The sequence below is a fragment of the Vicugna pacos genome, unplaced genomic scaffold (assembly GCF_048564905.1).
Source record: "Vicugna pacos unplaced genomic scaffold, VicPac4 scaffold_19, whole genome shotgun sequence".
NCBI lineage: Eukaryota > Metazoa > Chordata > Mammalia > Artiodactyla > Camelidae > Vicugna > Vicugna pacos.
In genome coordinates, this window is record NW_027328740.1 from 49,162,334 (window position 1) to 49,183,464 (window position 21,131).

Consider the following 21,131-nt stretch of genomic DNA (forward strand, 5'->3'; position numbering starts at 1 on the left):
CCTCCATCGCACTGATCCACCCACAGAACTCTGCCCGGTTACCTAGGATCCACCAGCCACAACAAGCCTCGCGGTACACACCAACATTCCACCTGGAATCCAACCGCTAACTGCCATCCCCAATGGCTGCTGCATCTTGTCAGTGCTGGGGGAGGGGCTGCATCCGACGAGAGGTTCCTAAGGTAAATGTGATTCTACCCACTAGCGTCCCATGGGCCTTTGTTCTTCCCTCTTTCCTTTTGTTCAGATCTGTATGCACTGTAGCAACGGAGGCAAGTGTGTCCATTTTCAGTTGAATGTTTCACACGTCTTTAAACTTTCTAACAGTTCACAGTACACAGAGACCCACTAAGGGAAACTCTTGTTCCTGTAATATGGGCACACCCGCAATACATAGCCGTCGGTTGATTTCTGCTGAAACACCCGCATTCACGGGACATCTATCCATTTGTTTCAAGGGGGCTGAAATTCCTAGGAATGATACAATCCCCAGTGTGCACTTTACTGCCTGTCTCTTTTGATCTTAGTACACTTTTGTGGAGCTACTTTTCCTTGTTATAGGCTTGTGCCATTTCTTCTCGACGTAGTGTAGAATATGGCATTCATTCATCCTGTTGGAAGACTTGCAAGTCTATATCACGGACTAGGAATCCATTGGATTCCAAATCGGCATTTGGGTTAGGTCACGATATGCTCATATGAATCAATATTTACGAATATAAATGCACGCCTCTGATTTCCGAATACAGGTGTGCTGAGTACATTCAAGCCGCGATACTGGGTCGATGCGTACTGAATGATCCTTGACATCACCTTGAGTAATTTCTTTTGAATATTCATGTTACCCTACCCTTTTTGTGTTGTTTGTTTGTTTGATTCTTTCTTGGTCTGCTTCTCGTTTGCTTTGCAAACACGTCAGGCCATGCATCTCTCCGTTTGCTTCCAACAGAGAGTCATATAAGCTGACTCCCTTAAGAGAGTGCTTCCAATCCCCTATGATTTCCTGCTTCCCTCTCCCATCTTTAGGGTTTTGATGTCCTCCTTGCCTTCTTCTTGTTTCTTCTTTTCCACTCATGCTCTTCTTGCATTTCCAATAAGGGTTTTCTTCTTTCCATTTCATCTTGCTGCTTATCCCTTCAGGGGAGAATTCTCAACCTTTCTTTTAGGATAAGTTTCGAACTGCTGAATTCTTTTAAGATTTGCAGGTCTGTGGCATTCTCTAGCTCTGCTGTTATTAGAAATGGTGGTCATGTGGCATAGGCTACCCTAGATGGCAGCATTTTGCCATTCAAGCTATGGTCTATGTCCTGGCACTCCTCCCTGTCCTGCAATATTGCTGCTGAGATAGCAGCTGAAACCCCTCTGGAGGTTCTCTTGTGACTATGTTGCTTTCCTCCAGGCGCATTTTAAATCACTGGGATGCTCATGAACTTTGTTGATTTGGATCATACAGCTGCTGCTAAGTCTATTGGGATTCCACCTCTTTTGGACGCTGTGTACTTCCTGAATTCGCCTAGATGATTCTATCTTGGCTTTCAGCAAGTTTCAGTCTGATTTTTCTACACATAACTTTTCAAACATTGTTTGTTTCTTTATCTCTTGCTTTTCCATCTGGGACTCTTTCGAATTTTAGTCTTTCATGCCTTGTCTTCAACCAGGATTCAACAGCAATGTTTTCATTGGTTTGCACTTGCTTTCCTATGTGTGCTTCTGACCGAGGGATTTCTGTTCCCCTGTCTTCAAAGTCATTCACGCGTCCCTCTGCAATATCTCGTCTGCTTAGGACGGAATGTTAGCCCTGATATTTTCTCATCCACTGAGTTTTCTGATATTATTTGGCTCGTCTTTAGGCTTTCTCTTCCCCTTTTCTGGTATTCTGCCTTTTGTGATTCTGAGACACTGTTGTTCTTCAGTGTTTCCCTCACCTCCATTTTCAATACTTGCTCTGGAGAGCGTTTTGCAGTCTAGTTGTCTGAAAGCTTATCTTTAGGGCCTTCAATCTCTTTGGAACTGAAAATGGTACTTCCTTTTCCTTTTACTGTATTTCTTCATCTCTACTGGTCAGGTAATTTCAGGTATCTAATGTAGACTTCTAGGGCTTGGTTAAGTGAAAACTTTAGACACTTGGCTCTACACAATTGCATGGGATTTCTGTGAGGACAAATTTTCCTAGACATTGATGCCATGTCCTGTTCCTGTGTGTGTTGCCTGGTCTATCTCCAATTGCTGGTGTTGCCTTTGTTGTGATGAACCCCCCATACTATTTCGATTAGGATAACCTCATTTTGATTACGCTTATCTCACAAATCTGAAAGAGCACAGGACACTTCCTCTGGTGGAAATGGAGCTTCTAAAGGTTCTCAGCTCTGCATTCTACTCTCTGTTATTTTGGAGTGTTTCCAGAAGAGCAGAGTGTGAGTGCGCTTGTGCTTTGTAGTGCCACGGGAATGTCCCACTGAAACCAGTTCTTCCAAGAGCTTCTCTGTCTACAGAAACACCAGTGGAAGCATATCTATGGATGTCACACATCAGGGCCTGCTGGAATGATCCCGCAGCCCGAACTTGGTGTCCTCGCTGCCGAACCGTGCCGGTGCCATCCAAAATGTAGCATCCGCTTTTGAGAGATAAACTGAAGGAAATCCTTCCTCTTCTCACGCTGTGGTCTTGGACCACACTTCCTTGTCCTCTCATCCTTGTGGCACGGGTGCACGAAGCCAACCACAGAGCTGTTGCACATCCTGTGCCTCAAACCAAACCATAATCACAGCCCAGGTTATGAATGTAGCAGATCCTAAGGCTTTTCATTCTGAATTCAAACCCAAGGCCCCCTGGATCCCTCAGACCCGATGCACAATATCTCTGATTCAGCCCCACACATGCTCTATTGGCAAAATGCCAAATTGGTCTCTGGTCCTGCAGATGCACTGGGTGTGGCCATGGGACATATCGATAATTTCAACTGCGCGCGCCAGGGTGGTTGATTGCTCATTGGGGTCCCAGGTCGGTTTGCTCTCTTGATAGGACCCACCACATCCCACAACGCACTCCGGATCCCTGAGACTCAGCGTGTGCCACCATCCGTAGCCCTATCCCTCCCTGAACGCTGCCTCTGCTACCTCAAATTTGGCAGCTCAGAGCTTGGTCTCAGAATCAACTGTGGGGATATTTTGCACTGGATTCTTTGAGATCTGTCAGCCAAGCATCTGCTGTGCACTCTTCTAACACTCAGCGCATCACCTTCAATCCCATGTCTCCTGTCCGCTTGAGAGTGTGCGTCCAAGTTAAAGAGAGTTTCACCTTTACTGCTCCATCAACAGGGCTCAGACCATGCACTGGTATCCATTCCCTGCTTTTCCTTCTCCTGCTTCCAGGTGTTCTGAGGCCTCATCCTGTCTTTGGAAGTAACAGACCTCTCTTCGGCAAGTGTCCTGTGCCAAGGGCTGGGTGAGTGGATGTTTCCATTGCTGTGTTCATGGGAGCGAGTGAGCGCAGGTTGCACTGCTTCTCTGTCAACTGGGCATCGATGAATCAACACTTTCCAGATACATTTCACAGAAATGTGATTTCTTTTTATCTCTTTGTTTCTATACAGCCGTGGTGGGAGGGATTGTCCGAAGACTCCAGTTTTGACATTGTGTTGATATCTCATTTGCAGTCTTTAAAAATTTAATAGAATTGATATAAATGTTTTGGGAGTTATACGAAAATGAAGTTAGTTTCTGAAACATACTAAATCGACCTAGAAGCCAGACTTGTCAATTTCGGTAACATTTTGTCAGCTCTAAGGAAAACATAGACAGATAGAATGCAAACTAGCAGTCCGAACTGTTAAAGGGGTCATGTCAGCTCTTTACTGTTGAAGCCTCCGAAACCAACAGGAACCATGAAATAACTAATGGAAACATGAAATAACCCCCAAGCTTGGATTCCCTTGTGCATGTGGTGCCCTTTAGTCCCGATGACACCTACTGGTCAATGTTGGCATTTCAAGGTGTAACATCCCTCTCAAGGAAAATACAAGAGGAAACGAACTAAATATATACATTTAGCTTTGAATCCAAAGAACCTAGAGGCATTATAGCTATGAGAACCCTGCTGCAGCTATGCTAGGCTACTGAGAACCAGGTGTTCTTCTATCAGTGATGAGAACGCTTAATCATCCGATCATGTTGGGTAAAGCACTTGAATGCAACCAAGTCTGCACCCCCATGATAGATTGCCCCCGGGGGCTTGACTCAATTGAAAGACGGTCCACATAAGCTGTGTCTTTCATGTCATTGGCGACTTTTACAGTTCCGTTCACTATCTGACTTCTAATATTTACCTAGACTGTCTTGAAAAACGGAGGCCTAATACAGATTCAAGTTCAGTCAAAGATTCCCCTCACTTACCACACTCCCTTCACCCCAGAGAGGACATAATCCCAGCATTTGCTGAATCTAGCGGAAGGCCATCGTTTCTTTGTGGGAGCTAAGTATTCAATTCCTATCTATTTCATACGAGAGTATTTGACCTTTATGGGGTTCCCTGTTGTTCACAGAGGATGAAGCTAGAGGAACTCTGATTCTAGGAGGGGCTTGCTCTTCTCTTACTGGCTTCATTGCAGCTCAGGTACTGATCCCTCAAAATGGATGCCTGAGTGGAGGGGAGGGAAGAGCAAGTGCTTGATAGCTAGGCCCAAACCTGGGAAAAGGCTTACCTGGGCTTGGTGCACTTTGATCTGAATGGCTTGGAATTGCCCCTTGGGTCGTGTGGATTATCTGACCTCTTTCAAGAACATGAGCGTTTTTATCATCTCTGCCATCTCTTCTCTTTAGACGTCAGGGATCTTGGACCCGTTCTTGGAGCAGAGAATTGAGGAACTTCCTCCAGTCCACGGTGGCCCTCCGTAGGTTTCTGCTAGTATCAGCGAGGTTCAATATGTCTCATGAATGCCTTTCGAGCCTGCTATCCTCTACAGCTGTCTCCAGGCCAGTATTCTCTATTGTAGCAGAACATCTCTCATCAATGTGTTCGCATCTCTCCTCAATCCGTGCAGCCATGTTTTCGGCCAGCTTCTCTTCGTGTCTCCCATAAAGTCGACTTCAACAGGACTGGGCAAGTCTGAAAGGACCTCGGAGCCTCTCCAGTAAGCTGAAGACAGGCAGATCTTCCACTGTCTGCCCTTTCAGGTTCTGGAAACTGACCCGTGAACTCAGGTCTTTGGGCAGCAGCAGTATCTCGAACTGACACAGCTTCCCGGACCAAAGACCTAAGCCAAGCTCCACAGAGGGCGGCAGCCCCTCCATCGCACTGATCCACCCACAGAACTCTGCCCGGTTACCTAGGATCCACCAGCCACAACAAGCCTCGCGGTACACACCAACATTCCACCTGGAATCCAACCGCTAACTGCCATCCCCAATGGCTGCTGCATCTTGTCAGTGCTGGGGGAGGGGCTGCATCCGACGAGAGGTTCCTAAGGTAAATGTGATTCTACCCACTAGCGTCCCATGGGCCTTTGTTCTTCCCTCTTTCCTTTTGTTCAGATCTGTATGCACTGTAGCAACGGAGGCAAGTGTGTCCATTTTCAGTTGAATGTTTCACACGTCTTTAAACTTTCTAACAGTTCACAGTACACAGAGACCCACTAAGGGAAACTCTTGTTCCTGTAATATGGGCACACCCGCAATACATAGCCGTCGGTTGATTTCTGCTGAAACACCCGCATTCACGGGACATCTATCCATTTGTTTCAAGGGGGCTGAAATTCCTAGGAATGATACAATCCCCAGTGTGCACTTTACTGCCTGTCTCTTTTGATCTTAGTACACTTTTGTGGAGCTACTTTTCCTTGTTATAGGCTTGTGCCATTTCTTCTCGACGTAGTGTAGAATATGGCATTCATTCATCCTGTTGGAAGACTTGCAAGTCTATATCACGGACTAGGAATCCATTGGATTCCAAATCGGCATTTGGGTTAGGTCACGATATGCTCATATGAATCAATATTTACGAATATAAATGCACGCCTCTGATTTCCGAATACAGGTGTGCTGAGTACATTCAAGCCGCGATACTGGGTCGATGCGTACTGAATGATCCTTGACATCACCTTGAGTAATTTCTTTTGAATATTCATGTTACCCTACCCTTTTTGTGTTGTTTGTTTGTTTGATTCTTTCTTGGTCTGCTTCTCGTTTGCTTTGCAAACACGTCAGGCCATGCATCTCTCCGTTTGCTTCCAACAGAGAGTCATATAAGCTGACTCCCTTAAGAGAGTGCTTCCAGTCCCCTATGATTTCCTGCTTCCCTCTCCCATCTTTAGGGTTTTGATGTCCTCCTTGCCTTCTTCTTGTTTCTTCTTTTCCACTCATGCTCTTCTTGCATTTCCAATAAGGGTTTTCTTCTTTCCATTTCATCTTGCTGCTTATCCCTTCAGGGGAGAATCCTCAACCTTTCTTTTAGGATAAGTTTCGAACTGCTGAATTCTTTTAAGATTTGCAGGTCTGTGGCATTCTCTAGCTCTGCTGTTATTAGAAATGGTGGTCATGTGGCATAGGCTACCCTAGATGGCAGCATTTTGCCATTCAAGCTATGGTCTATGTCCTGGCACTCCTCCCTGTCCTGCAATATTGCTGCTGAGATAGCAGCTGAAACCCCTCTGGAGGTTCTCTTGTGACTATGTTGCTTTCCTCCAGGCGCATTTTAAATCACTGGGATGCTCATGAACTTTGTTGATTTGGATCATACAGCTGCTGCTAAGTCTATTGGGATTCCACCTCTTTTGGACGCTGTGTACTTCCTGAATTCGCCTAGATGATTCTATCTTGGCTTTCAGCAAGTTTCAGTCTGATTTTTCTACACATAACTTTTCAAACATTGTTTGTTTCTTTATCTCTTGCTTTTCCATCTGGGACTCTTTCGAATTTTAGTCTTTCATGCCTTGTCTTCAACCAGGATTCAACAGCAATGTTTTCATTGGTTTGCACTTGCTTTCCTATGTGTGCTTCTGACCGAGGGATTTCTGTTCCCCTGTCTTCAAAGTCATTCACGCGTCCCTCTGCAATATCTCGTCTGCTTAGGACGGAATGTTAGCCCTGATATTTTCTCATCCACTGAGTTTTCTGATATTATTTGGCTCGTCTTTAGGCTTTCTCTTCCCCTTTTCTGGTATTCTGCCTTTTGTGATTCTGAGACACTGTTGTTCTTCAGTGTTTCCCTCACCTCCATTTTCAATACTTGCTCTGGAGAGCGTTTTGCAGTCTAGTTGTCTGAAAGCTTATCTTTAGGGCCTTCAATCTCTTTGGAACTGAAAATGGTACTTCCTTTTCCTTTTACTGTATTTCTTCATCTCTACTGGTCAGGTAATTTCAGGTATCTAATGTAGACTTCTAGGGCTTGGTTAAGTGAAAACTTTAGACACTTGGCTCTACACAATTGCATGGGATTTCTGTGAGGACAAATTTTCCTAGACATTGATGCCATGTCCTGTTCCTGTGTGTGTTGCCTGGTCTATCTCCAATTGCTGGTGTTGCCTTTGTTGTGATGAACCCCCCATACTATTTCGATTAGGATAACCTCATTTTGATTACGCTTATCTCACAAATCTGAAAGAGCACAGGACACTTCCTCTGGTGGAAATGGAGCTTCTAAAGGTTCTCAGCTCTGCATTCTACTCTCTGTTATTTTGGAGTGTTTCCAGAAGAGCAGAGTGTGAGTGCGCTTGTGCTTTGTAGTGCCACGGGAATGTCCCACTGAAACCAGTTCTTCCAAGAGCTTCTCTGTCTACAGAAACACCAGTGGAAGCATATCTATGGATGTCACACATCAGGGCCTGCTGGAATGATCCCGCAGCCCGAACTTGGTGTCCTCACTGCCGAACCGTGCCGGTGCCATCCAAAATGTAGCATCCGCTTTTGAGAGATAAACTGAAGGAAATCCTTCCTCTTCTCACGCTGTGGTCTTGGACCACACTTCCTTGTCCTCTCATCCTTGTGGCACGGGTGCACGAAGCCAACCACAGAGCTGTTGCACATCCTGTGCCTCAAACCAAACCATAATCACAGCCCAGGTTATGAATGTAGCAGATCCTAAGGCTTTTCATTCTGAATTCAAACCCAAGGCCCCCTGGATCCCTCAGACCCGATGCACAATATCTCTGATTCAGCCCCACACATGCACTATTGGCAAAATGCCAAATTGGTCTCTGGTCCTGCAGATGCACTGGGTGTGGCCATGGGACATATCGATAATTTCAACTGCACGCGCCAGGGTGGTTGCTTGCTCATTGGGGTCCCAGGTCGGTTTGCTCTCTAGATAGGACCCACCACATCCCACAACGCACTCCGGATCCCTGAGACTCAGCGTGTGCCACCATCCGTAGCCCTATCCCTCCCTGAACGCTGCCTCTGCTACCTCAAATTTGGCAGCTCAGAGCTTGGTCTCAGAATCAACTGTGGGGATATTTTGCACTGGATTCTTTGAGATCTGTCAGCCAAGCATCTGCTGTGCACTCTTCTAACACTCAGCGCATCACCTTCAATCCCATGTCTCCTGTCCGCTTGAGAGTGTGCGTCCAAGTTAAAGAGAGTTTCACCTTTACTGCTCCATCAACAGGGCTCAGACCATGCACTGGTATCCATTCCCTGCTTTTCCTTCTCCTGCTTCCAGGTGTTCTGAGGCCTCATCCTGTCTTTGGAAGTAACAGACCTCTCTTCGGCAAGTGTCCTGTGCCAAGGGCTGGGTGAGTGGATGTTTCCATTGCTGTGTTCATGGGAGCGAGTGAGCGCAGGTTGCACTGCTTCTCTGTCAACTGGGCATCGATGAATCAACACTTTCCAGATACATTTCACAGAAATGTGATTTCTTTTTATCTCTTTGTTTCTATACAGCCGTGGTGGGAGGGATTGTCCGAAGACTCCAGTTTTGACATTGTGTTGATATCTCATTTGCAGTCTTTAAAAATTTAATAGAATTGATATAAATGTTTTGGGAGTTATACGAAAATGAAGTTAGTTTCTGAAACATACTAAATCGACCTAGAAGCCAGACTTGTCAATTTCGGTAACATTTTGTCAGCTCTAAGGAAAACATAGACAGATAGAATGCAAACTAGCAGTCCGAACTGTTAAAGGGGTCATGTCAGCTCTTTACTGTTGAAGCCTCCGAAACCAACAGGAACCATGAAATAACTAATGGAAACATGAAATAACCCCCAAGCTTGGATTCCCTTGTGCATGTGGTGCCCTTTAGTCCCGATGACACCTACTGGTCAATGTTGGCATTTCAAGGTGTAACATCCCTCTCAAGGAAAATACAAGAGGAAACGAACTAAATATATACATTTAGCTTTGAATCCAAAGAACCTAGAGGCATTATAGCTATGAGAACCCTGCTGCAGCTATGCTAGGCTACTGAGAACCAGGTGTTCTTCTATCAGTGATGAGAACGCTTAATCATCCGATCATGTTGGGTAAAGCACTTGAATGCAACCAAGTCTGCACCCCCATGATAGATTGCCCCCGGGGGCTTGACTCAATTGAAAGACGGTCCACATAAGCTGTGTCTTTCATGTCATTGGCGACTTTTACAGTTCCGTTCACTATCTGACTTCTAATATTTACCTAGACTGTCTTGAAAAACGGAGGCCTAATACAGATTCAAGTTCAGTCAAAGATTCCCCTCACTTACCACACTCCCTTCACCCCAGAGAGGACATAATCCCAGCATTTGCTGAATCTAGCGGAAGGCCATCGTTTCTTTGTGGGAGCTAAGTATTCAATTCCTATCTATTTCATACGAGAGTATTTGACCTTTATGGGGTTCCCTGTTGTTCACAGAGGATGAAGCTAGAGGAACTCTGATTCTAGGAGGGGCTTGCTCTTCTCTTACTGGCTTCATTGCAGCTCAGGTACTGATCCCTCAAAATGGATGCCTGAGTGGAGGGGAGGGAAGAGCAAGTGCTTGATAGCTAGGCCCAAACCTGGGAAAAGGCTTACCTGGGCTTGGTGCACTTTGATCTGAATGGCTTGGAATTGCCCCTTGGGTCGTGTGGATTATCTGACCTCTTTCAAGAACATGAGCGTTTTTATCATCTCTGCCATCTCTTCTCTTTAGACGTCAGGGATCTTGGACCCGTTCTTGGAGCAGAGAATTGAGGAACTTCCTCCAGTCCACGGTGGCCCTCCGTAGGTTTCTGCTAGTATCAGCGAGGTTCAATATGTCTCATGAATGCCTTTCGAGCCTGCTATCCTCTACAGCTGTCTCCAGGCCAGTATTCTCTATTGTAGCAGAACATCTCTCATCAATGTGTTCGCATCTCTCCTCAATCCGTGCAGCCATGTTTTCGGCCAGCTTCTCTTCGTGTCTCCCATAAAGTCGACTTCAACAGGACTGGGCAAGTCTGAAAGGACCTCGGAGCCTCTCCAGTAAGCTGAAGACAGGCAGATCTTCCACTGTCTGCCCTTTCAGGTTCTGGAAACTGACCCGTGAACTCAGGTCTTTGGGCAGCAGCAGTATCTCGAACTGACACAGCTTCCCGGACCAAAGACCTAAGCCAAGCTCCACAGAGGGCGGCAGCCCCTCCATCGCACTGATCCACCCACAGAACTCTGCCCGGTTACCTAGGATCCACCAGCCACAACAAGCCTCGCGGTACACACCAACATTCCACCTGGAATCCAACCGCTAACTGCCATCCCCAATGGCTGCTGCATCTTGTCAGTGCTGGGGGAGGGGCTGCATCCGACGAGAGGTTCCTAAGGTAAATGTGATTCTACCCACTAGCGTCCCATGGGCCTTTGTTCTTCCCTCTTTCCTTTTGTTCAGATCTGTATGCACTGTAGCAACGGAGGCAAGTGTGTCCATTTTCAGTTGAATGTTTCACACGTCTTTAAACTTTCTAACAGTTCACAGTACACAGAGACCCACTAAGGGAAACTCTTGTTCCTGTAATATGGGCACACCCGCAATACATAGCCGTCGGTTGATTTCTGCTGAAACACCCGCATTCACGGGACATCTATCCATTTGTTTCAAGGGGGCTGAAATTCCTAGGAATGATACAATCCCCAGTGTGCACTTTACTGCCTGTCTCTTTTGATCTTAGTACACTTTTGTGGAGCTACTTTTCCTTGTTATAGGCTTGTGCCATTTCTTCTCGACGTAGTGTAGAATATGGCATTCATTCATCCTGTTGGAAGACTTGCAAGTCTATATCACGGACTAGGAATCCATTGGATTCCAAATCGGCATTTGGGTTAGGTCATGATATGCTCATATGAATCAATATTTACGAATATAAATGCACGCCTCTGATTTCCGAATACAGGTGTGCTGAGTACATTCAAGCCGCGATACTGGGTCGATGCGTACTGAATGATCCTTGACATCACCTTGAGTAATTTCTTTTGAATATTCATGTTACCCTACCCTTTTTGTGTTGTTTGTTTGTTTGATTCTTTCTTGGTCTGCTTCTCGTTTGCTTTGCAAACACGTCAGGCCATGCATCTCTCCGTTTGCTTCCAACAGAGAGTCATATAAGCTGACTCCCTTAAGAGAGTGCTTCCAATCCCCTATGATTTCCTGCTTCCCTCTCCCATCTTTAGGGTTTTGATGTCCTCCTTGCCTTCTTCTTGTTTCTTCTTTTCCACTCATGCTCTTCTTGCATTTCCAATAAGGGTTTTCTTCTTTCCATTTCATCTTGCTGCTTATCCCTTCAGGGGAGAATTCTCAACCTTTCTTTTAGGATAAGTTTCGAACTGCTGAATTCTTTTAAGATTTGCAGGTCTGTGGCATTCTCTAGCTCTGCTGTTATTAGAAATGGTGGTCATGTGGCATAGGCTACCCTAGATGGCAGCATTTTGCCATTCAAGCTATGGTCTATGTCCTGGCACTCCTCCCTGTCCTGCAATATTGCTGCTGAGATAGCAGCTGAAACCCCTCTGGAGGTTCTCTTGTGACTATGTTGCTTTCCTCCAGGCGCATTTTAAATCACTGGGATGCTCATGAACTTTGTTGATTTGGATCATACAGCTGCTGCTAAGTCTATTGGGATTCCACCTCTTTTGGACGCTGTGTACTTCCTGAATTCGCCTAGATGATTCTATCTTGGCTTTCAGCAAGTTTCAGTCTGATTTTTCTACACATAACTTTTCAAACATTGTTTGTTTCTTTATCTCTTGCTTTTCCATCTGGGACTCTTTCGAATTTTAGTCTTTCATGCCTTGTCTTCAACCAGGATTCAACAGCAATGTTTTCATTGGTTTGCACTTGCTTTCCTATGTGTGCTTCTGACCGAGGGATTTCTGTTCCCCTGTCTTCAAAGTCATTCACGCGTCCCTCTGCAATATCTCGTCTGCTTAGGACGGAATGTTAGCCCTGATATTTTCTCATCCACTGAGTTTTCTGATATTATTTGGCTCGTCTTTAGGCTTTCTCTTCCCCTTTTCTGGTATTCTGCCTTTTGTGATTCTGAGACACTGTTGTTCTTCAGTGTTTCCCTCACCTCCATTTTCAATACTTGCTCTGGAGAGCGTTTTGCAGTCTAGTTGTCTGAAAGCTTATCTTTAGGGCCTTCAATCTCTTTGGAACTGAAAATGGTACTTCCTTTTCCTTTTACTGTATTTCTTCATCTCTACTGGTCAGGTAATTTCAGGTATCTAATGTAGACTTCTAGGGCTTGGTTAAGTGAAAACTTTAGACACTTGGCTCTACACAATTGCATGGGATTTCTGTGAGGACAAATTTTCCTAGACATTGATGCCATGTCCTGTTCCTGTGTGTGTTGTCTGGTCTATCTCCAATTGCTGGTGTTGCCTTTGTTGTGATGAACCCCCCATACTATTTCGATTAGGATAACCTCATTTTGATTACGCTTATCTCACAAATCTGAAAGAGCACAGGACACTTCCTCTGGTGGAAATGGAGCTTCTAAAGGTTCTCAGCTCTGCATTCTACTCTCTGTTATTTTGGAGTGTTTCCAGAAGAGCAGAGTGTGAGTGCGCTTGTGCTTTGTAGTGCCACGGGAATGTCCCACTGAAACCAGTTCTTCCAAGAGCTTCTCTGTCTACAGAAACACCAGTGGAAGCATATCTATGGATGTCACACATCAGGGCCTGCTGGAATGATCCCGCAGCCCGAACTTGGTGTCCTCGCTGCCGAACCGTGCCGGTGCCATCCAAAATGTAGCATCCGCTTTTGAGAGATAAACTGAAGGAAATCCTTCCTCTTCTCACGCTGTGGTCTTGGACCACACTTCCTTGTCCTCTCATCCTTGTGGCACGGGTGCACGAAGCCAACCACAGAGCTGTTGCACATCCTGTGCCTCAAACCAAACCATAATCACAGCCCAGGTTATGAATGTAGCAGATCCTAAGGCTTTTCATTCTGAATTCAAACCCAAGGCCCCCTGGATCCCTCAGACCCGATGCACAATATCTCTGATTCAGCCCCACACATGCTCTATTGGCAAAATGCCAAATTGGTCTCTGGTCCTGCAGATGCACTGGGTGTGGCCATGGGACATATCGATAATTTCAACTGCGCGCGCCAGGGTGGTTGCTTGCTCATTGGGGTCCCAGGTCGGTTTGCTCTCTTGATAGGACCCACCACATCCCACAACGCACTCCGGATCCCTGAGACTCAGCGTGTGCCACCATCCGTAGCCCTATCCCTCCCTGAACGCTGCCTCTGCTACCTCAAATTTGGCAGCTCAGAGCTTGGTCTCAGAATCAACTGTGGGGATATTTTGCACTGGATTCTTTGAGATCTGTCAGCCAAGCATCTGCTGTGCACTCTTCTAACACTCAGCGCATCACCTTCAATCCCATGTCTCCTGTCCGCTTGAGAGTGTGCGTCCAAGTTAAAGAGAGTTTCACCTTTACTGCTCCATCAACAGGGCTCAGACCATGCACTGGTATCCATTCCCTGCTTTTCCTTCTCCTGCTTCCAGGTGTTCTGAGGCCTCATCCTGTCTTTGGAAGTAACAGACCTCTCTTCGGCAAGTGTCCTGTGCCAAGGGCTGGGTGAGTGGATGTTTCCATTGCTGTGTTCATGGGAGCGAGTGAGCGCAGGTTGCACTGCTTCTCTGTCAACTGGGCATCGATGAATCAACACTTTCCAGATACATTTCACAGAAATGTGATTTCTTTTTATCTCTTTGTTTCTATACAGCCGTGGTGGGAGGGATTGTCCGAAGACTCCAGTTTTGACATTGTGTTGATATCTCATTTGCAGTCTTTAAAAATTTAATAGAATTGATATAAATGTTTTGGGAGTTATACGAAAATGAAGTTAGTTTCTGAAACATACTAAATCGACCTAGAAGCCAGACTTGTCAATTTCGGTAACATTTTGTCAGCTCTAAGGAAAACATAGACAGATAGAATGCAAACTAGCAGTCCGAACTGTTAAAGGGGTCATGTCAGCTCTTTACTGTTGAAGCCTCCGAAACCAACAGGAACCATGAAATAACTAATGGAAACATGAAATAACCCCCAAGCTTGGATTCCCTTGTGCATGTGGTGCCCTTTAGTCCCGATGACACCTACTGGTCAATGTTGGCATTTCAAGGTGTAACATCCCTCTCAAGGAAAATACAAGAGGAAACGAACTAAATATATACATTTAGCTTTGAATCCAAAGAACCTAGAGGCATTATAGCTATGAGAACCCTGCTGCAGCTATGCTAGGCTACTGAGAACCAGGTGTTCTTCTATCAGTGATGAGAACGCTTAATCATCCGATCATGTTGGGTAAAGCACTTGAATGCAACCAAGTCTGCACCCCCATGATAGATTGCCCCCGGGGGCTTGACTCAATTGAAAGACGGTCCACATAAGCTGTGTCTTTCATGTCATTGGCGACTTTTACAGTTCCGTTCACTATCTGACTTCTAATATTTACCTAGACTGTCTTGAAAACCGGAGGCCTAATACAGATTCAAGTTCAGTCAAAGATTCCCCTCACTTACCACACTCCCTTCACCCCAGAGAGGACATAATCCCAGCATTTGCTGAATCTAGCGGAAGGCCATCGTTTCTTTGTGGGAGCTAAGTATTCAATTCCTATCTATTTCATACGAGAGTATTTGACCTTTATGGGGTTCCCTGTTGTTCACAGAGGATGAAGCTAGAGGAACTCTGATTCTAGGAGGGGCTTGCTCTTCTCTTACTGGCTTCATTGCAGCTCAGGTACTGATCCCTCAAAATGGATGCCTGAGTGGAGGGGAGGGAAGAGCAAGTGCTTGATAGCTAGGCCCAAACCTGGGAAAAGGCTTACCTGGGCTTGGTGCACTTTGATCTGAATGGCTTGGAATTGCCCCTTGGGTCGTGTGGATTATCTGACCTCTTTCAAGAACATGAGCGTTTTTATCATCTCTGCCATCTCTTCTCTTTAGACGTCAGGGATCTTGGACCCGTTCTTGGAGCAGAGAATTGAGGAACTTCCTCCAGTCCACGGTGGCCCTCCGTAGGTTTCTGCTAGTATCAGCGAGGTTCAATATGTCTCATGAATGCCTTTCGAGCCTGCTATCCTCTACAGCTGTCTCCAGGCCAGTATTCTCTATTGTAGCAGAACATCTCTCATCAATGTGTTCGCATCTCTCCTCAATCCGTGCAGCCATGTTTTCGGCCAGCTTCTCTTCGTGTCTCCCATAAAGTCGACTTCAACAGGACTGGGCAAGTCTGAAAGGACCTCGGAGCCTCTCCAGTAAGCTGAAGACAGGCAGATCTTCCACTGTCTGCCCTTTCAGGTTCTGGAAACTGACCCGTGAACTCAGGTCTTTGGGCAGCAGCAGTATCTCGAACTGACACAGCTTCCCGGACCAAAGACCTAAGCCAAGCTCCACAGAGGGCGGCAGCCCCTCCATCGCACTGATCCACCCACAGAACTCTGCCCGGTTACCTAGGATCCACCAGCCACAACAAGCCTCGCGGTACACACCAACATTCCACCTGGAATCCAACCGCTAACTGCCATCCCCAATGGCTGCTGCATCTTGTCAGTGCTGGGGGAGGGGCTGCATCCGACGAGAGGTTCCTAAGGTAAATGTGATTCTACCCACTAGCGTCCCATGGGCCTTTGTTCTTCCCTCTTTCCTTTTGTTCAGATCTGTATGCACTGTAGCAACGGAGGCAAGTGTGTCCATTTTCAGTTGAATGTTTCACACGTCTTTAAACTTTCTAACAGTTCACAGTACACAGAGACCCACTAAGGGAAACTCTTGTTCCTGTAATATGGGCACACCCGCAATACATAGCCGTCGGTTGATTTCTGCTGAAACACCCGCATTCACGGGACATCTATCCATTTGTTTCAAGGGGGCTGAAATTCCTAGGAATGATACAATCCCCAGTGTGCACTTTACTGCCTGTCTCTTTTGATCTTAGTACACTTTTGTGGAGCTACTTTTCCTTGTTATAGGCTTGTGCCATTTCTTCTCGACGTAGTGTAGAATATGGCATTCATTCATCCTGTTGGAAGACTTGCAAGTCTATATCACGGACTAGGAATCCATTGGATTCCAAATCAGCATTTGGGTTAGGTCACGATATGCTCATATGAATCAATATTTACGAATATAAATGCACGCCTCTGATTTCCGAATACAGGTGTGCTGAGTACATTCAAGCCGCGATACTGGGTCGATGCGTACTGAATGATCCTTGACATCACCTTGAGTAATTTCTTTTGAATATTCATGTTACCCTACCCTTTTTGTGTTGTTTGTTTGTTTGATTCTTTCTTGGTCTGCTTCTCGTTTGCTTTGCAAACACGTCAGGCCATGCATCTCTCCGTTTGCTTCCAACAGAGAGTCATATAAGCTGACTCCCTTAAGAGAGTGCTTCCAATCCCCTATGATTTCCTGCTTCCCTCTCCCATCTTTAGGGTTTTGATGTCCTCCTTGCCTTCTTCTTGTTTCTTCTTTTCCACTCATGCTCTTCTTGCATTTCCAATAAGGGTTTTCTTCTTTCCATTTCATCTTGCTGCTTATCCCTTCAGGGGAGAATTCTCAACCTTTCTTTTAGGATAAGTTTCGAACTGCTGAATTCTTTTAAGATTTGCAGGTCTGTGGCATTCTCTAGCTCTGCTGTTATTAGAAATGGTGGTCATGTGGCATAGGCTACCCTAGATGGCAGCATTTTGCCATTCAAGCTATGGTCTATGTCCTGGCACTCCTCCCTGTCCTGCAATATTGCTGCTGAGATAGCAGCTGAAACCCCTCTGGAGGTTCTCTTGTGACTATGTTGCTTTCCTCCAGGCGCATTTTAAATCACTGGGATGCTCATGAACTTTGTTGATTTGGATCATACAGCTGCTGCTAAGTCTATTGGGATTCCACCTCTTTTGGACGCTGTGTACTTCCTGAATTCGCCTAGATGATTCTATCTTGGCTTTCAGCAAGTTTCAGTCTGATTTTTCTACACATAACTTTTCAAACATTGTTTGTTTCTTTATCTCTTGCTTTTCCATCTGGGACTCTTTCGAATTTTAGTCTTTCATGCCTTGTCTTCAACCAGGATTCAACAGCAATGTTTTCATTGGTTTGCACTTGCTTTCCTATGTGTGCTTCTGACCGAGGGATTTCTGTTCCCCTGTCTTCAAAGTCATTCACGCGTCCCTCTGCAATATCTCGTCTGCTTAGGACGGAATGTTAGCCCTGATATTTTCTCATCCACTGAGTTTTCTGATATTATTTGGCTCGTCTTTAGGCTTTCTCTTCCCCTTTTCTGGTATTCTGCCTTTTGTGATTCTGAGACACTGTTGTTCTTCAGTGTTTCCCTCACCTCCATTTTCAATACTTGCTCTGGAGAGCGTTTTGCAGTCTAGTTGTCTGAAAGCTTATCTTTAGGGCCTTCAATCTCTTTGGAACTGAAAATGGTACTTCCTTTTCCTTTTACTGTATTTCTTCATCTCTACTGGTCAGGTAATTTCAGGTATCTAATGTAGACTTCTAGGGCTTGGTTAAGTGAAAACTTTAGACACTTGGCTCTACACAATTGCATGGGATTTCTGTGAGGACAAATTTTCCTAGACATTGATGCCATGTCCTGTTCCTGTGTGTGTTGTCTGGTCTATCTCCAATTGCTGGTGTTGCCTTTGTTGTGATGAACCCCCCATACTATTTCGATTAGGATAACCTCATTTTGATTACGCTTATCTCACAAATCTGAAAGAGCACAGGACACTTCCTCTGGTGGAAATGGAGCTTCTAAAGGTTCTCAGCTCTGCATTCTACTCTCTGTTATTTTGGAGTGTTTCCAGAAGAGCAGAGTGTGAGTGCGCTTGTGCTTTGTAGTGCCACGGGAATGTCCCACTGAAACCAGTTCTTCCAAGAGCTTCTCTGTCTACAGAAACACCAGTGGAAGCATATCTATGGATGTCACACATCAGGGCCTGCTGGAATGATCCCGCAGCCCGAACTTGGTGTCCTCGCTGCCGAACCGTGCCGGTGCCATCCAAAATGTAGCATCCGCTTTTGAGAGATAAACTGAAGGAAATCCTTCCTCTTCTCACGCTGTGGTCTTGGACCACACTTCCTTGTCCTCTCATCCTTGTGGCACGGGTGCACGAAGCCAACCACAGAGCTGTTGCACATCCGGTGCCTCAAACCAAACCATAATCACAGCCCAGGTTATGAATGTAGCAGATCCTAAGGCTTTTCATTCTGAATTCAAACCCAAGGCCCCCTGGATCCCTCAGACCCGATGCACAATATCTCTGATTCAGCCCCACACATGCTCTATTGGCAAAATGCCAAATTGGTCTCTGGTCCTGCAGATGCACTGGGTGTGGCCATGGGACATATCGATAAATTCAACTGCGCGCGCCAGGGCGGTTGCTTGCTCATTGGGGCCACAGGTCGGTTTGCTCTCTTGATAGGACCCACCACATCCCACAACGCACTCCGGATCCCTGAGACTCAGCGTGTGCCACCATCCGTAGCCCTATCCCTCCCTGAACGATGCCTCTGCTACCTCAAATTTGGCAGCTCGGAGCTTGGTCTCAGAATCAACTGTGGGGATATTTTGCACTGGATTCTTTGAGTTCTGTCAGCCAAGCATCTGCTGTGCACTCTTCTAACACTCAGCGCATTACCTTCAATCCCATGTCTCCTGTCCGCTTGTGAGTGTGCGTCCAAGTTAAAGAGAGTTTCACCTTTACTGCTCCATCAACAGGGCTCAGACCATGCACTGGTATCCATTCCCTGCTTTTCCTTCTCCTGCTTCCAGGTGTTCTGAGGCCTCATCCTGTCTTTGGATGTAACAGACCTCTCTTCGGCAAGTGTCCTGTGCCAAGGGCTGGGTGAGTGGATGTTTCCATTGCTGTGTTCATGGGAGCGAGTGAGCGCATGTTGCACTGCTTCTCTGTCAACTGGGCATCGATGAATCAACACTTTCCAGATACATTTCACAGAAATGTGATTTCTTTTTATCTCTTGGTTTCTATACAGCCGTGGTGGGAGGGATTGTCCGAAGACTCCAGTTTTGACATTGTGTTGATATCTCATTTGCAGTCTTTAAAAATTTAATAGAATTGATATAAATGTTTTGGGAGTTATACGAAAATGAAGTTAGTTTCTGAAACATACTAAATCGACCTAGAAGCCAGACTTGTCAATTTCGGTAACATTTTGTCAGCTCTAAGGAAAACATAGACAGATAGAATGCAAACTAGCAGTCCGAACTGTTAAAGGGGTCATGTCAGCTCTTTACTGTTGAAGCCTCCGAAACCAACAGGAACCATGAAATAACTAATGGAAACATGAAATAACCCCCAAGCTTGGATTCCCTTGTGCATGTGGTGCCCTTTACTCCCGATGACACCTACTGGTCAATGTTGGCATTTCAAGGTGTAACATCCCTCTCAAGGAAAATACAAGAGGAAACGAACTAAATATATACATTTAGCTTTGAATCCAAAGAACCTAGAGGCATTATAGCTATGAGAACCCTGCTGCAGCTATGCTAGGCTACTGAGAACCAGGTGTTCTTCTATCAGTGATGAGAACGCTTAATCATCCGATCATGTTGGGTAAAGCACTTGAATGCAACCAAGTCTGCACCCCCATGATAGATTGCCCCCGGGGGCTTGACTCAATTGAAAGACGGTCCACATAAGCTGTGTCTTTCATGTCATTGGCGACTTTTACAGTTCCGTTCACTATCTGACTTCTAATATTTACCTAGACTGTCTTGAAAACCGGAGGCCTAATACAGATTCAAGTTCAGTCAAAGATTCCCCTCACTTACCACACTCCCTTCACCCCAGAGAGGACATAATCCCAGCATTTGCTGAATCTAGCGGAAGGCCATCGTTTCTTTGTGGGAGCTAAGTATTCAATTCCTATCTATTTCATACGAGAGTATTTGACCTTTATGGGGTTCCCTGTTGTTCACAGAGGATGAAGCTAGAGGAACTCTGATTCTAGGAGGGGCTTGCTCTTCTCTTACTGGCTTCATTGCAGCTCAGGTACTGATCCCTCAAAATGGATGCCTGAGTGGAGGGGAGGGAAGAGCAAGTGCTTGATAGCTAGGCCCAAACCTGGGAAAAGGCTTACCTGGGCTTGGTGCACTTTGATCTGAATGGCTTGGAATTGCCCCTTGGGTCGTGTGGATTATCTGACCTCTTTCAAGAACATGAGCGTTTTTATCATCTCTGCCATCTCTTCTCTTTAGACGTCAGGGATCTTGGACCCGTTCTTGGAGCAGAGAATTGAGGAACTTCCTCCAGTCCACGGTGGCCCTCCGTAGGTTTCTGCTAGTATCAGCGAGGTTCAATATGTCTCATGAATGCCTTTCGAGCCTGCTATCCTCTACAGCTGTCTCCAGGCCAGTATTCTCTATTGTAGCAGAACATCTCTCATCAATGTGTTCGCATCTCTCCTCAATCCGTGCAGCCATGTTTTCGGCCAGCTTCTCTTCGTGTCTCCCATAAAGTCGACTTCAACAGGACTGGGCAAGTCTGAAAGGACCTCGGAGCCTCTCCAGTAAGCTGAAGACAGGCAGATCTTCCACTGTCTGCCCTTTCAGGTTCTGGAAACTGACCCGTGAACTCAGGTCTTTGGGCAGCAGCAGTATCTCGAACTGACACAGCTTCCCGGACCAAAGACCTAAGCCAAGCTCCACAGAGGGCGGCAGCCCCTCCAT

General features: G+C 45.9%; 4 long non-coding RNA genes across 4 annotated transcripts; all 4 read left to right on the forward strand.

Moving 5' to 3' along the window:
• Positions 1-55: 55 nt before the first annotated feature.
• Positions 56-4,988, forward strand: LOC140693001 (uncharacterized). Its single transcript, XR_012068649.1, has 3 exons — positions 56-182; positions 3,372-3,444; positions 4,818-4,988. It is a non-coding gene; the product is annotated as an uncharacterized lncRNA (long non-coding RNA).
• Positions 4,989-5,334: 346 nt separating this feature from the next.
• Positions 5,335-10,272, forward strand: LOC140692986 (uncharacterized). The gene is made up of 3 exons (XR_012068634.1): positions 5,335-5,463; positions 8,653-8,725; positions 10,099-10,272. It is a non-coding gene; the product is annotated as an uncharacterized lncRNA (long non-coding RNA).
• A 345-nt stretch (positions 10,273-10,617) lies between these two features.
• Positions 10,618-15,553, forward strand: LOC140692996 (uncharacterized). The gene is made up of 3 exons (XR_012068644.1): positions 10,618-10,744; positions 13,934-14,006; positions 15,380-15,553. It is a non-coding gene; the product is annotated as an uncharacterized lncRNA (long non-coding RNA).
• A 234-nt stretch (positions 15,554-15,787) lies between these two features.
• Positions 15,788-20,908, forward strand: LOC140693012 (uncharacterized). The gene is made up of 3 exons (XR_012068660.1): positions 15,788-16,025; positions 19,215-19,287; positions 20,661-20,908. It is a non-coding gene; the product is annotated as an uncharacterized lncRNA (long non-coding RNA).
• The last annotated feature ends 223 nt before the right edge of the window (positions 20,909-21,131 follow it).